Below are 17,051 nucleotides of genomic sequence, written 5' to 3' on the forward strand. Positions count from 1 at the left end.
ATAGAGTGGTATTAGTACCTCCCTTGGTCTTGATTGTATCCCTCTGTTAATACAACTTAGGATTGCATTAGCTTTTTTGGCTGCTGCTGCACACTGCTGGCTCATATTTAGCTGGTTGTCCACTAAGACTCCAAGATCCCTCTCATGGTTACTGCTATTGAACCTGGTTTCACCCAGTCTATATGTGTACGTTTGGTTTTTCTTGCCTAAGTGTAGGACTTTATTTTTCTCTACATTGAATTACATTTTGTTAGATATGGCCCAGTGTTCTAGTCTGTCAAGATCCATCTGGATCTTGAGCCTATCTTCTTGGGTGTTAGATATTCCTGCCAGCTTAGTATCATCTGCAAATTTGGTAAGTTCCCCTTCTATTCCCTCATCTAAGTCGTTAATGAAGATATTGAAGAGTACTGGGCCTAAGATGGAACCTTGTGGCACCCCACTGTTTACTTCCCTCCATGTAGACTTAGACCCATTAAGGACTACTCGTTGAGTACAGTTTGTCAGCCAGTTGCGAGTCCATCTAGTGGTGGTGCTATCTATTCCACTTTTTTCTAACTTACTAAGGAGTAGGTTGTGGTCTACTTTGTCGAATGCCTTGCTGAAATCTAAATATATTATGTCCACAGTATTTTGCTGGTCTACTAATTTAGTCACTATGTTGAAGAATGAAATAAGATTGGTTTGGCTTTAACAAACCTGTGCTGACTGCTAGTTATTACTTTACTTGTTTCTAGATGTTGGCAGATCTGTTTTTTATTATCTTTTCCAGTCTCTTCCCGGGTATTGATGTTAGGCTGATTGGTCTATAGTTTCCTGGGTCTGTTTTTCCCCCTTTTTTGAAGATGGGAACCACATCAGCTCTTTTCCAGTCCTCTGGTCGTTCTCAGGTGCTCCAGGATTTTTGAAAGATATGTTGCAGTGGTTCCGAGATGACCTCTGCCAGCTCCTTTAAAACTCTGAGGTGTAATCCATCAGGCCCTGGTGATTTGTGTTCATCAAGATCAGACAGGTGTTCTTTTATTATTATTATTATTATTATTTGCTTATTTTAACTTTTATTTCTGGCATGTCTTTTACAGTTATGTTTTTGGTGGGTTGAGCTATAGTTTCTTTTTGCGTGAAGACCAATGCAAATAATGAGTTAAGCAGTTCTGCTTTCTCTCTGTTGCCTGTTACTTCCTTGCCATCTTCTCTGTTAGTGGACCAACTGTTTCCTTGATTTTTTCTTGTTATTTAAATGTTGGAAGAAACTTTTTTATTATCTTTTGACTTTTGTTGCAAGTCTTTGTTCGTTCTGAGACTTTGCTATCCTGACTTTGTCTTTGCAGATTCTGGCTATCTGCTGATATTCTGCCTTAGTTGTATGTCCTTCTTTCCATTTTTTGTACTTGTCCTTTTTTCCTTTCAATTTGCCAGAGAGAACTTTGTGCAGCCATGCTGGTTTCATCTTGGATTTCTTGTTTTTCTTTCTCAGTGGTATTGTGCTGGTCTGGGCCTCTATGATCATACTTTTCAGAGTTTCCCAAGATTCTTGAGTTGTTTTCCCCTTTAGGATTTTCATCCACGGAATCTTTCCCAAGTTCTCTCTGAGTTTATTGAAATCAGCTATTTTAAAATCCAAGACTCTGGTGTCATTATGTTCTATTGCTTGTGTTTGTGTTATATTGAATTCTAGTATGACATGGTCACTCTCACCCAAGGTTCCTGCAGTTTTAACTCACTCTATCGCTTCTTCTCTGTTTGTAAGAATTAAGTCCAGTATGGCTGTCCCTCTAGTTTCACCCTCTACCTTTTGGACAACAAAGTTCTCAGGAACATTAGAAATGTTTCCTGATCTAAAAACAAGTTTCCTAGATATTCTGTTTAAACTGCTCTAAATGCAAGCAGTGGAAGATGCTAGATCAGGGACTGATGCAGTCTCTGAACTTCTAAATGGCAAAGCTACTTTTGTTTGGAGCAGAATTTCTGAACCTCATGGCTACTCTTTGGAATAAGATACCTCTGTAGCATGTAGTGTTTCTTGGAACTTATTCTGCCTTAATGGTGATTTATTTTTCTCAAGGATATCTGGGCTCTGTATTTCACTTAGAGAGCTAGGAAATTTTTGGTAGGGAATCTTTAATTGGAATATCAATATTTCATTTTAGAGAAGTTTCAGAAAACCACCAAAATATTGCAATAAAATGAAATAAAATACAGCTATTTTACAGCTAGCTTTAAGTAAACAGTTAAAATTACAAGACTTCCTTCTGGCACAATGGTGCCCATAGAAAGTATACTGTATGCCTCTGTATTTCTAATTAAAATTAGGACTACAGTTAGTGTACTTTTTGTTTTGGCTGTTTGTGAATCTCTTGTCTATCTGGAGGATATTAAACATAACAAATAATATATTAAAAGTGAACATTTATTTCATTTCCATTAGCTTTGTGTTATTTACATGAATACTGCTTTCTTATGAATATGCATATATGATGTATGCTTTGGGAACTGTATATGATATAGACCATGGGTGTCAAACTTGCGACAGCATGTATCGTGACTTTTCCCCCTTTGCTAAATGGGGGATGGGCGTGGCCAGTGCATGATGCATTCTGGCCCGCGGGCCGTGAGTTTGATACCCCTGATATAGACCATCAGGGTATATTGAATGTCAAAAGGTCTTCATGGTATGTACTGTATGAATGCATGTGATTTATAAGCCTTCATGTTTGTTGAAAAAAAAAAGGACATTTAATGAGAGAAAGGACAAAAGTCTGTACTGAATTTTGTTATGGATCCATTGCATTATTTACTTCCTCCCTAGAAAATATTTTTTAGAATATTTACTGATTTAAGATCAGTGCTTTTCATCTAAAAATCAGCAAACATTGCATCTATGTGTGACTCAAACTGATCTAACCTATTAGCTTTCAGTGAGTTTCTAGAGATGGCTTTGAATTTATGCCAGTATTATAGTCTTGATTCTGTTAGAATAATCTGTGGAGATCTGTGAAATGTCATGCTTATTGGTCAGGGATTTGTGTACAACAGCTTGAGTTTTCCAGACAAACTGTTCTGGGGACTCTATGTTCTGATATACTGATACCTCCTTTACCCATCCTTGACTATATCTATAATAAACAATAAACATAAAACTGTCTTCTATTATGGCATTCTCCCCCCACCTTCCAGTGGAATCAATGCTCCAGAATTATGAGGAAACCCCTTTCTCGCAAAATAGAACAAAGCCTTTCTTGACAGCCTCCCTTAACTCTGTTGCTAAAACACACAATTGTACAGCAAGATCTGGGTAAATGGATGTTTTATAAAGAATGCTTTAGAATTTCATTTCAAAGTGAATCTCTCAAATTAATCCTCAAATATAGTTTTGGTTTGGATTTCACCTTTTTCTGAATTTGTTATAAAAGCAATTATCTGACTTCTGCTTTGGGCTTCTTCGGCGACAGACCAAAATTGCGATTGTGCATGGTTTTGATCTGTGCTCGCCACTGGAGCGCCCCGAGCCGCCCGGATTTGGGGCTGAAGCCACCCCATAGAGATGGTGAAGAAGGGGGAGCCGTCAGCAGGGTTGAGGAGAGCCGCATCTCTCCTCCTCAGCTGGCCATTACTCCCTTTCCCAAAGGTGGTTGCAGCGGTGGTCAGAAATGGCCACCTGAAAGAAGAACCTGACCGGACAAAATTGTGCAGGAGGAAGTTTAAAGGAGAAAGTTTGACTGAACGGTTGAATGGAGAACATCTATTGAAGGTACCTGGAACCTGAATTTTAAAGACTAATACTATTCCTAAAAAAGATTTTAAGCTGTGAAAGAGAAAGGGAAAGGAAACGGAATTGGCTTTTTCCCCTCTCACATTGACAGTTTTATGTTGGAACGTTAAGAAAAAGAGATTCGAATAAGAAATTGATACTAATCCACTTTGACATTAATAGGCTATTTCTAGCTGAAAATAAAGTGTCAAAGGGATAAAGATTCTTGGATAATTTAAAATTTTTCTTTAAAAAAAGAAAGAAAGCAGAGGAGGGAAAAAGGAAAAAAGAGGGTGGAATCTGGAAAATGGAGGAGACCACCTGGAACTTAAAAAAAAAAAAGTGGAATTTTAACAAGGCTTGCAAAAGATACATTGTAGCTGAAACTTTGTTACAAGAGAACAAAGCCCTTGGAAAGAGAAAGTGAGAAAAGAAGCAAGAAACAGTTTTGGATTATTGAATGATTCCTGGAACTTTGGATGGAGGATCCTAATGAAACAAAATAAAATCAATTGGGGGTTGTTTAAATTTTTTTAAAATGGCATCACTCCTTGAAGAGTTAAAAATGAGAGTTAAAGAACAAAAAGAAGAAGCACAAGAGGGAAGAGGATCTTTTGGCTTCGTATTTCAATTTTTAGAAATGGAGATCTTGAACTATGAAAAACAACAAGAAATGCTGGTAGAACAAGAAGGGCGGGACAACGAAGAAGCCATCTTTAATGACCAAGCAATTTTAAGCGGGGTAAAAAAGGGAAAGGGGGGAAAGGGAGTTAAAAACTTAAGCATTGAAGCAACAACCAAAAAAAAAAAAAAAAAAAAGAGTAATTTGAAAAGTAATCATAATATCAGGAAGAAGCAGAAGGAAGGATCACAGAAGGGAGAATCAGACAGAAAAGGGAATAAAAAGGGGAGGGAATAGAAGAGAGGGAAGAGGAAAAGGAAAAGAAGCTACAAAGGACAGAAACAAGATATAGAAGTACAGGAAAAGCGTACAAGAATTAAAGGTATAAACCTATTTAAAAGACACAGAGACAATGGTTAAAATTTAACTTAAGGAGAGGATTCTGCAAGGGTGCATGGGATAGCATTGTTATATTAGAAATAGAAAAGGGTTAGAAAATAAGTTAAATGATTAAAGTGATAGAAAAATTTCTATTGATGTGTAGTGGAATATTTGTTTGTATAGAAAATAAGGCTCTCAATGATTTAAAAAGAAAGTTTTAAAAAAATGAAAAGAAGCATGGAAGATGTTTATCAGTTGACAAGATGAACTTGAATAAGAATAATAACTTTATTGACTACTGTTAATAACTATTGTTTGGTTTTTTATTTAAAGACAGTAATAAGTAAAATATGAAATATAGATGATTACACTGAAAGACAACTGATATTACTAGGTAATGTTTGTTAAAAGAAATAGAAATGTAAAAGATGGTTATTAATATTAATGGCAGAGCTGTACTTGAATAGAATAATTATTCCATTTACTATTGTTATACATATATACACAGATATATATATATATACATATATACTTTTTTCTTTTAAGAATTTAGTCTGTATTTTTAAGGGAAAGTACCAAGCAGAATTCGATTGAAAATAGGTATGTGTTATAAAATAGAGGTTAGAAAATGAATGTTATAACTGTAAAGGTGTAACTTAAATTTTTAAACAAGCTTTGAAAAAAGATACAAAGGTGTTACACACCAGTCTAGTAATTACAGGGGAAAATTTGTTTTATGAGAAAAGATCATATGAAATTGTAAACAGGACAGACAAAAGTATAAAAACATTGATTAGAAAGATTTTAAAAATTAGAAAAAGATATGTAATTGAATTAAGAAAGGAATGAGATAATTTAAAATAAGGCTATAGGAAGTAAAGAAAGGGAAAAGCTATTGAAAAAATTGCAAAAATAATTATAAGATATGGATTAGAATGTATAAGATAAATATGTATTGAGTTTATGTCTGTATGAAGAAGTGATAACCCGGGGGCACGCTGTTCTCAAAAAAAGATATTGTATTTGTAGTTGTATGTTTTGTGAAAACTTAAATAAAACTTTTATTAAAAAAAAGCAATTATCTATTACATAACAAAATATGTATTAGAACATGCATTTTATATAAAATATGATTCATAATCATGTTTTGTGAAGGAAGAAAATCTGCAACTGTGTACTTCGTGATAAAATACAAACTTTTGATTGATATACATGTGAATATTCATGTAGATTCTTCTTAAAATATACATTAATGTAAATATGTGATTATAAATACATGCAATGTTTTCACAAACAGTTATCCATCTATCTCATTTATAAAGCTAGACATTTTCTGTCACTGAGTTGTCTTCCTTTTCAAGCAGAGGCAAGATATAAAACCCAACAAACCCAGTTAAGTCGTGAAAATCAGTTTTCTGGGTTAGTTCATTTTCAGGGGTAAGTCATTTACTAAATCTCTCTTTAGCTTCAATAATATTGAATATTGACATACAGTATTAAGCTTCAATAATATGCATCATGAAAAGGCCCTGGAGACATATTTTCCCTAATTCCATGTTCTCAAAGAGTTGAGTGCATGGAACATGCTGGTTTATCAATGGGAAAACTTACAACTGCTTCTACTATTGCTTTTCTTTTCATGAAATATTAGACTGAGCAATGAAGGAGATTTGTTTATCTGTCTACAGAAATATGCATGAGATAATAAACAATCCATTTTTTTAGTTTAGCTGATACGTAGCTTAGCCAGGGTATATTGTTATAAGGACCCTCTAGCTCTGTAAGCAAAAAATGTTGTAACTTTTAGATTAAGTATTCTAATGTAAACCTCATTATTGAGATTACTTCTGCAACTCTCCTTCCAAAAGTACTAACAACCAACTAACAAAAGGTTGCTTACCTTATGTTCTATATATAGAGAAATATTTTTGTGAAGCCACAATGAGGAATTGCACATATAGGAGTGACTATTGAAAATACAAAATTCAAACAGGAAATCAGAATTTGGAAGGAAAAGATCATTGACTATTTAGCACCCCTAATATTGAATAAAGAAACTGATATGCACTATTCATGCAGTGTGAGATCTCTGTCTGAGGTCTCTGCCCTCATTTACTCTCTCTTGATTTCTCTGTGGATCTTCTTTGCTTGTTGCTTTATAATATTTTGTCTTTCCACCCACATGTCCCTATGGAGTATGGTGATACATGAAAAAAATAAAAATATGCTTGCTATTGCAATATTACGTTATGAACAGGCTCCATCTTATCACTATTGCAGCATGAACTTTTCCACTTCACAGGAAAAGGGACTTTTCCTAAGAACAAAGAGAGCCTAAACATGACAGTGTCCTAGAAACATGACTATTTTCTGCATTAACAGTATAGGGAGGTGGTGAGTGAGAGAGTCTACATGCAGATTAACCTCTGTCTGTTTGCATAAAAAGAGGAAAGGCCTTTGTTCAGCTCATTTTCTTAAGGGATCTTTTCTCTCTAGACCATTGGGTCAAACCATTACCCATCTCCTGCTTGTACCCTAACATAGCTGACAGCAGGACTATCATTCAGGACCTGATGACATGATCTTGCTTGGTGGCATAAGCTTTACAAACAAGCATAAGCAACATGTAAACAATTCAATTCAGAGGCAGACAACCTGAAGCTTGTTAAAAAGAAGTTGGAAATCCTACTCTGTGCTCGATCCTTAATATGGGTTGTTTATTAAAAATAAAGTGGTGGATGCTGGAAAGCATTGTAAAGCCCCCCCCCCCCAAAATCTGGTAATAATAAATGTACAAAAGGCGCAGTTTTGAATAAAAGCTCTGCTGTAGTCTGTGAGATGGATGCTGTGAACGAATAAAGCAACAGCCCCATGGAATGAAATGTGTGGGCATCCTAAATGGGGGAAATAGTTAGTGGCTCACTTTCTTAGCTCCCACCACTTAATATTACTTCAGTTCTGAAAATGAGTTGAAGTTCAGCCTGTTTCTCTGTCCTGAGGAACAGCTGCCTTTAAACTAGGCTGGCTATTTATGTATCACCAATGAAAAGGATAAAATAGGGCCCAAGTTTGCAAAAATGCCATGAATGTATTTGAATAGGGGCACATAGGAGGAGTGAGTCTGCTGAATCTACTGAATCTACTTCTCTTTCTTAATGCTTAAGCAAGTATTGAGAAAATTTTGGTCTACTGGCATGAAATAACTAATGGTAATTCCCAGTGCAAGCTGCCAGCTTCATTCCCTTGTTCCCAGGATGCCACCTCCTGGTCTCAAGTTCTGTACCAGATTGTCTCAAGGTGAGCACCACATCTTCACTAAGCTATATGGGCAGTGATTAGGGCTTGTCAGATGGTGGTCCCTGAGTACACTTTTGCACAAATAAAATTTGATCCCTCTCACAGGGAAGAAGGCATGTAGAATTTGAAAGTGACTGAGATCCTCATTCTTCTGTACAATCAGGGACTTGGTGGGGAAGGCACCATCTATCCCCCACCTCGGCAAGTTCAGGATGAGATGACAAGAGAAGGAAAGAAAAGGAATTGTACTATTTATGCTTGGATTTTTAACCAAAATGTGCTTAACTATACAAACATCTGCCTCTCAAATTTTGGGAGGAGATAAAAATGACAGAAAAAAATAGTATGCAGAGTTTAAAAATACCCTAAAAACACAAAATCAAATGCAAAAATATTAATGCATTGTGGAAAATAGCAATAGTATTTAGACTTATATACTGCCCTGTAATGCTTTACAGCAGGGTCCCCCAACCCACAGGTCGGGGCCTGTTTGGAATTGAACCACGCATGTGTAAGTGAGCGTGCATGTGTGTGCAGCTCCACTTGCGTGACCTTCATTTGTGCTCACCCACCACTTGCCCAGAACCATCCTCTCGCCACTGCCGGTCCGCAAGCCGGAAATGTCAGGGACCGTTGCTTTACAGCACTCTCTGGGAAGTTTACAATTTCAGCATAACAATCTGGGTCCTCAATTTTCTGGCCTTGGGAGGATGGAAGTCAACTTTTAAAATATAACAAAATTCTAAACACTTATCATCAACCAGCTGGAAGCACAAACTGTCCAGCCTTTTCTAAAGGACAGTAGGGTCATGAATAAACTAACTTGATGAAACAGTATTCCAGAAGACAGGAGAGGTGACAGGCAAGGCACAACTCTGGGGTCCTCCAAAATTACAATGTTCAGTCATTGGGATTCAGAGCATGACCGTCCTGGTTCAAGCAGAGGCAATTGGAGAAAGGTGATCCCATAAATAATCAGGCCCTGAGCAACAAACATCTTTAAAGATGATAGCCAGTACCTTGTATTGGAAGCCAAGAGCAGCTAGCAAATCAGAGATACTATGTGGGTATACCATGTTGTTACTCATAACTCCTCAAGCAATCTCTTTTTGCGACTAGTTGTATTTTCCAAGCAGTTTTCAGGGGCACCCATATGTAGTAGTCCAAACAAAAAGGTACTAAGACATTAGTGACTGTGAACAAGGACTATGTCTCCATTACAACTATATATAGGTGACGGGAAAGGAGGCTTTTCCAAGGAATGAAATCAAATTTCTGTATTCCTTTGTGGAGATCTATAAACAAATTGGCAACATTTATTTAAATATATGCATTTATATTCTTCTTTTCTAATGAAGAAAATTAGACACAAAAAAGTATCTTCCAGTTACAAATTTACTTTTCTTCTTTTGGTAATCTGTCTAATCAGCAAAACCATGAATCATATATTCACTTTTTGTGCAAAAAAACTTAAATATCAGCAATAAACATAGATATTGTCTTTTCTCTGATTTAACAAAGTCAATTTAGCCATCTCAGGAAGTTCTATCATCTTCACCAACCATTCTTCCATTATGGGTAATGCTGTATCTTTCCTTTTTGTGCATATATTGTTTCTCCAATTCCGTATTAAACTAAGAAATCCAAAAAAAATTGGTCTCAATTTCTGTGTATTTGAATCCAGAGTTTTATAGATATTACATGTCCATCAAACATGAGAAATGGTCCCTTCATTTTATAAAAATTCTCTGTAAAATCATAACATAGCATAAATTTTAATCCTTTCAACCACATATTTCTCCACTGTTCAAACTGTATAACCAAAATCGTTATATCTCTTCACACATTTTTAACTTGTTCTTGTTTTAAATTTCAAAAAAAGTTTGTACATTTTAGCAATTACACATTCATAATCTGTACACAGTTCAGTTTCAAACTTAGTCTTATAATATTCAAAACCATACATTATTTCATCTACTTTAAGTCTTTCTAATAATACAAACTATATCATTCTGCCACCAATTCTTCTCTTGATTTTATTTTATATTCTCCATGACAAAATTTTAGTAACTCATAATAAGTTAGCTATTTGTGTTTTCCTATTATTTTTTGTCTATAAAATGCTTCTTGTGCTGAGAATGGAAAGGTGTTTTGGGACATAACCTGGATTTGTATCTATTCCATATTTTCAAAATGGCACATATACAGTAAAATATTGATTTTTAAAATCTACATTAACCTTAACCTTAACCACAAATACTTATGCCACCCAAATCTAAGGTCATGTTCTTATAACTCCAAGAGTTCTATTTATCAGCAGCATCCATCCTTTCCTACAAACTAAGCTGCAAAATACAATTTCAAATCAGGAAAACCTAGTCCTCCTCTTTTGTTTGTATCTTATAATACCCTATATTTAACTCATGTTTTTTTCCTTTGACACATTTTGATATATCTTTCTGCCACTATTTAAATGGTGGAGTTGTTAAAACAGGTATTATTTGAAAAAAAATCATTCTAGGCAAAACGTTCATTTTTATAGCAGAAATTCTCTCCAGCAAAGCCAGTTGTAGCTTGTCCTATCTTAATGTACAGTATTTTTTTAAACTTCATTCTATGTCTTAACATAGCTCTTTTGAAATAACATACAGTTCATGTTTGTCATAATGCTGCAAAGTTAGTTTATCTCAATCTTAAAACCTGCTTTGTTTATCAATTCTATGGATTACTTTTAACTTCTACATGATTTCCAAAGATGAGCATTCCACTTTTGAGTTGTTGAAGGCTCAGACAGATGAAGCTCTCTGGCTTCTGATAAAAAGCCAAAATGGGAACTGGAAAATCTTCTCCCTTCATGAGCTTGCTCATACATTATGAACTATACTATTGGTGGGTTTCAAAGTAGTTTATCACTAGTTCAGTGGGCGTGGTTTGGTGGGCGCGCGCTTTGCGCACGTGCACACACTTTGCGCGCACACACACACTTTGCATGCACGTGCATGCACCAAATGCACACTTTGCGCGCACGCAGAGGCTTCCCTACTCACCTCCTGCAATCCTGCACTCTCCCTGTGTCTTCAACAGCTGATGCGTGTCAATCTGCTGTGCTGCGCAAAGCAGCTGCGCTTCAAAAGCAGGAAATAAAAGTCAGTATGGAGCCCAGAGAGAACTGGCTCGGTCTCCACTGATCTTTGGAGCTACTGGCTCAGCAGAACCAAGCCAAACTGGTAGCATCCCACCTCTGAACTATACTATATAAATCATGATTCAATAAACTGAATATATACGTTGAGAGAGTTCACATATTACAACGGACAACATGCTTACAAACCAAACTCACTGGAAATAAACTGCTACTTAAGCAAGGAAATAAACTACAGACTTTTAACAATGAATATAACATGTGGAATTTAATATATTACAGAGAAACAGTGCTGAGTTTTCTCTTACTGTCACTTATGGAATAGTCCACCAGCCAGCAAACAGGTGTGTTTTTCCAAATTCCTTTTATCTCTGGGATAGGGCTGAGAAAGGGAGAACTGGTTGCCTCTCCATCCCCCCATCCCTTTCCGTCTTTTTCACCTCTGAATCTGAATGGCAGAATGGTCTTTTCCAGTCTTAGAAACCTAATTAGGTTTCTGTATACTAGGTCTCTAGTATATAGAATATAATGACTTGTAATTGATCTGGTGTTGAGCTGAGGAGCATTCTAGAACCCGGTGTGTGTGTGTGTGTGTGTTCAATATTCCCTGGATTTTCTTCCTTGGAAAAATAAAAGAAGATTGAAACTGCTTGGGAAGAACAATGGAAAAGCCATTGCTGAGATTCCAACTATAAATCAGCATGTCTACAGTTGGAAATTTCCCAAGTTGTATTTCCAGCATTTCTGGAGGGCACCTTCATGGAAAAGGCTGGGATAAATTTTATTCAAAGGCCAATTGCTTTCATAATGTTGACTTTATACAGTAATACCCTATTCTCCCTGAATATGTGCTGTTATGACCATAATTACAGCAAAGGTGTTGCTTTATAGTTGTGTGTAAAAAATTTAGAGACACAAAGTGGCAGGCTGAGTGAGAGTACCAGTTTTGATTGTGAAGTGCTTTCAAATGCCCCACTGGGAGTTAAGCTAATGGAAGACCAAAGCAGTAATAGGGTTCTGTCAAAAAGTGGTGGTTTTCTACTGTAGCCCTGAAAGACAACATCTCTAATAATTCAGATCACAGCAGAGAGTGAACCTTTTCTTCTCCATCACTTGGTGTTTTTAAAGCACCAGCTGAAGTGTTATTTGTAATTAGATGCTGAGCAAATGCTGTTTTTCTACAGTTGCCTAGAGACTGATATAAGACCCTTTGTGCATGTCCAACTACTAGTGTTGCTACCAAACTGAATCCTATTCGCTATTCCCATTAACACTCCAAAAAAGTTATACATACAGATGATTGAGGCAATTCAAACTATTTACAGTGGTGCAATTGTTATCCAGATAATTACTTTGCATTTCAATGTAAGCCCATACTTCTTAAGAATGTTGGATGCACTGGATTAAGTATTGGGGAATGAAACCCATGCATGGGAACAGGATTAATTCTCATAATTTCCCCTTTTTGTCTTGTTGAAAATTGAAAACTGAAAGAAACATTTTGAGAAATCTGGGGCTTCTATCCAAGACTTGTGGGGAGATTTAACTGCAGTCATGGATTTACAGGAGGTCCCTCACTTATATAGATATTCCTGAAATGTTTATGTTAAAAAGAAAAGGCCAACAAGATGACTCATTCAGGTGCAAAACAGTTTCTGAACAGACGCAGACTTATGTTCCAACTCAGCATCAGATACAATATGCCATCTTAGTGCTCCTAAACAATATTCACAAAGAGAATTGTTTCAGTCCTTGTGTACTGAGAAACCTATGAAACCACTCATCAACTGGAGCAATGTGTGCAGGCACAGACAATGAAGCGGATTTCTGTAACATAATATTCTCTAGAAAACCCCCAATCTGACTAGAGTTTATGAGAAATGTAGTATCAATATAGAAAGCATTATTTTGGAAAGGAATGCTATAAATGTCTGAAGCAAATGGCAGCACCAAATTGACCTTCTACGGGTTCAAAAGCAAAGCAGGCTTGCATTGGAAACTACCAGGGATATAGATTATTCTGGGAAATTAAATAAATTCCAAAGGAAAGTAATGGCAAACTAGTTCCATTCTACAGCCATAGCAACCATATGGAAGTGTTCATGAAGTCATCAGGCATTAAGCTGGACCTGAATGACATGCTCTATATTTTATAGATTTCTGAGACTGGAATTTCTTATAGTAGTGTTATGAGTTAGAAGCTTTATTTCTCTGGGGCTGCCCATAAGGTTTTATTTCTCTGGAGCCTTGTGATAGGAAAAGATGTATTTAGGTACTCGCACTCAGAATACACATTAGTCTTGAAAATGATGTAAATGAATTACAGTTGTGACTTTATCACACACATATATTGCGAAATGTGGAAGATGAAAGTAGAAGCTTGGCCTCCTTCCCTTTCCACTGGAACTATATCATTACAATTATATCACAAAGGAGACCGGCAATGGCTAAATCTGAAAATCAGTCTGAATCACTTAAATTTTCTGAGCTGCTCATCCATCACAAAAGCAAGAATTTAAACCTGTAATATTGTTTATTGTCAGCAAAGAGCAAGTTCAAGTTTCATTTTAAGAATTGTACAGTGACTACTAGGCAACTAAGTGGCTATAATCCTAAGTACATATTTTTGAAAGTATGTCATGGATGTCACAAATGTATACACACACAGAGAGACCCCAATCACATTCACAGATTTTAGACCCGAGCATAACGTAAAAGAAAACACTTAACACCAACTTACATTCAAACATTAAAACTTATGTAAATTAAAATGGCAGCAAGGAGTAAGATGCTGAACAATATTGTATCTCTTATTAGGACATAACACAATTTCAGAATAATGATAATTTTTCTGCTTTTGCTTTCTAAAGGATTACTGGATCTCAAAATGTCAAAAAGGACACTTTTGAAGGACTGATCTTTTTTATTATTGCATCAACTAACTCCAGTAAAGCACAATGTTATTGTAGTTAACTGTAATTACATTCCATAATCTATTAATACTTTTGTTTGGAATCTAATTTTCTGAAATATCAATTGTGCCAGATGAGAATGAAGCCACGCTGGACAGCTGAAATGGTCCCTGCTTGATCTGAGTACTTAGATGCCCTTTCATCTTTAACAATGCCTGCTTGTCAGAATGGCCTTATTTGCAAAGTTAACCAGAGAAACTGTGGGGTACACTGTAGCTGGTGTTATCTTGTTTTGGGGAAAGAGTCTGCTTACATTCTTAAATCAAAGAGCATATTTTTGTTGGGCTCCCAAAGCTTCTTCCTTAGGACTTAGCAATTGATTTGAGACAAGTAATTGATTTTTTGATTCTTCCATAGAAACCTTACTAAGTTCAAGGAATATTTCACACTATTTTGAGGAACAAAAGATATAACTATCCTATTACTGTCCTGCTCTAGTATCAGTAATGTAATAGCAGCACTATCACAATGTGTGAATACAGTTCCAGTGGGCACAGGGGAGTTTTTCTGTGACATTTTTGTAATTGTAGCAACTTTCTTGAATCCCATAAGACTCAATAGAATCTTGATCATAATTAGACTTAAGTAGAACATCCTTCTAGTGCAGCTAATTTCTTTTATAAGGAAACTAAAAACCTACTCAAAATCCACTTTCTTACAACATGAGTTATTTACCTTAATTTTGGTTTGTAATATAAAAAATGATACTGTTCTCCTGTTCCTTCTTGTTCATTGTAATTAAATTCTTGTCCCTCACCCTTTATTTCATAACTTCATTCTTGGAAGTAGATCTGTTTTGTGTCCTGTTGAGCTACTTTGGTTTAGATTTAAGGATCTATATGGTTTTTTAAAAAAATTCTTATCCATGGCAACCACCAGGCTATACCTTTAAGGTATTCAAGTCTCGTGTTGTTATACCGTACTTGGGAGTCAGATCATTTTTCCCAGTCTCCACATACATGTTAAGCTTGGATTTCCACCTCTGTTATATTCTATCTAGCAAATATACTTTTGATAGCATAGCATAGCATAGCATAGCATAGCATAGCATAGCATAGCATAGCATAGCATAGCATAGCATAGCATAGCATAGCATAGCATAGCACAGCACAGCACAGCACAGCACAGAATAGAATAGAATTCTTTATTGGCCAAGTGTGATTGGACATACAAGCAATTTGTTTTGGTGCAAATGCTCTCAGTATACATAAAAGAAAAGATACATTCGTCAAGAATCATAAAGTATAACACTTAATAATAGTCATAGGGTACAATAAGCAATCAAATCATACTAGGAAACAGTCAATATAAATTGTAAGGATACAAGTGACAATGTTAGTCATACAGTCACAAGTGGGAGGGGATGGGTGATAAGGAGTGATGAGAAGATTAATAGTAATAGTAGTGCAGACTTTGTAAATACTTGGACAGTGTTGAGGGAATTCTTTGTTTAGCAAAGTGATGGCATTCAGGGAAAAACTGTCCTTGTGTCTAGTTGTTCTGGTGTGCAGGGCTATATAGCATCGTTTTGAGGGTAGGAGTTGAAACAGTTTATGTTCAGGATGTGAGGGGTCTGTAAACATTTTCACAGCCCTCTTTTTGACTCGTGCAGTATACAGGTCCTCAATTGAAGGCAGGTTGATAGTAATTGTTTTTTCTGCAGTCCTAATTATCCTCTGAAATCTGTGTCTGTTCTGTTGGGTTGCAGAACCAAACCAGACAGTTATAGAGGTGCAGATGACAGACTCAATAATTCCTCTGTTGAACTGTATCAGCAGCTCCTTTATATTTTCAAATATTTCATAATGTATTGTTTTCTATAAATTGCTGCTTTAGAATATACTTGTACATTGTGCATTTTTCTCTTCTAACATAGAAAAATAACCTATGTAGGAAATGAAAACTCCCAATAACATTTTGGGGACCACATGTGTTTTCTATGGAGATTCTCAATTATCCAGGTCACGGTTGTCCCAAAGGTGCATTTCAAAGAACAACTGGACTTTCTTGGTTCCCCACCCCGAAAACGTTTCCCTTCTCATCCAAAAAGTTTCTTCAGTTCAGTCTGCTTTTTATTCAAGAAAAAGCTTCTTAGATGATAAGCAAAACATTTTCAAGAAGAAGCAAACCCCAAGAAAGTCCAGTTGCCTTTTGAAAACACCTTTGAGACAACCACATGTACTGTTCATCAGAGAGATGAATCATCTTTCCTGTATATATGTTCAAGGTAAAGCTTATCTTTTATTTTAGAACTGATCATGAACTCATCATTATTTTTTGTTACAGGGATGAAGACTGTAGGCTAGATATGCTCTTATCATAACCTACACTATTGTTATGTGCACAGTTGAAGATTGCTCCTTAGAGGCTCAAGTTTCATTTCTCCTGCTTCTGACTGGAAACAGTATTTCAATATGTGTGGTGTGTTATCTTTAACTGCTTATAACAAATTACATAATCCTGCAGTGAAGATAAGCGTTTAGCTTTTAAGGTTTTCTACATTGCGAAAAAATATAGTTTTAATAAAGTGGCTGCATTGTTGTAGTTTTGTATCCTGAAGTATATTAGCAAATGTAAATAGTATTTATATCTACTTTTTGAAGTTGCAACCCAAACCATGTTTGATGAGTAGTTAGCAGGAAGTCTCTTTAATGCCTACATTCTGCTGCCTCTGCCCCATTTGCTATAACTTTTGGAATCCCCACATTTCTTGTTTCTATATACAGAAATAATTCTTTAAACTTACTCCTGCTTCATAGAGCTCGGAAATAGGGTCAGCAAATCTGACTTGGACTTTACCTGTCATTTTAATTTGTCCTACCTCAACTCTTCCATTTGAACTTACAATCAGCTTGTAGATTTAAATGACATATCTCAATATCTGTC

The 17,051-nt window shown here is 36.0% G+C and overlaps 1 long non-coding RNA gene across 1 annotated transcript; it reads left to right on the forward strand.

Annotated features, from left to right (window-relative positions):
- The first annotated feature begins 4,605 nt into the window (after positions 1-4,605).
- LOC148130907 (uncharacterized) lies at positions 4,606-16,691 on the forward strand. Its single transcript, XR_015749115.1, has 3 exons — positions 4,606-4,755; positions 6,119-6,191; positions 16,452-16,691. It is a non-coding gene; the product is annotated as an uncharacterized LOC148130907 (long non-coding RNA).
- Positions 16,692-17,051: the final 360 nt, after the last annotated feature.

This window comes from Notechis scutatus, chromosome 4 (assembly GCF_049901735.1).
Source record: "Notechis scutatus isolate UNSWTSFEM ecotype Mainland chromosome 4, rNotScu1.2, whole genome shotgun sequence".
NCBI classification, from domain to species: Eukaryota; Metazoa; Chordata; class Lepidosauria; order Squamata; family Elapidae; genus Notechis; species Notechis scutatus.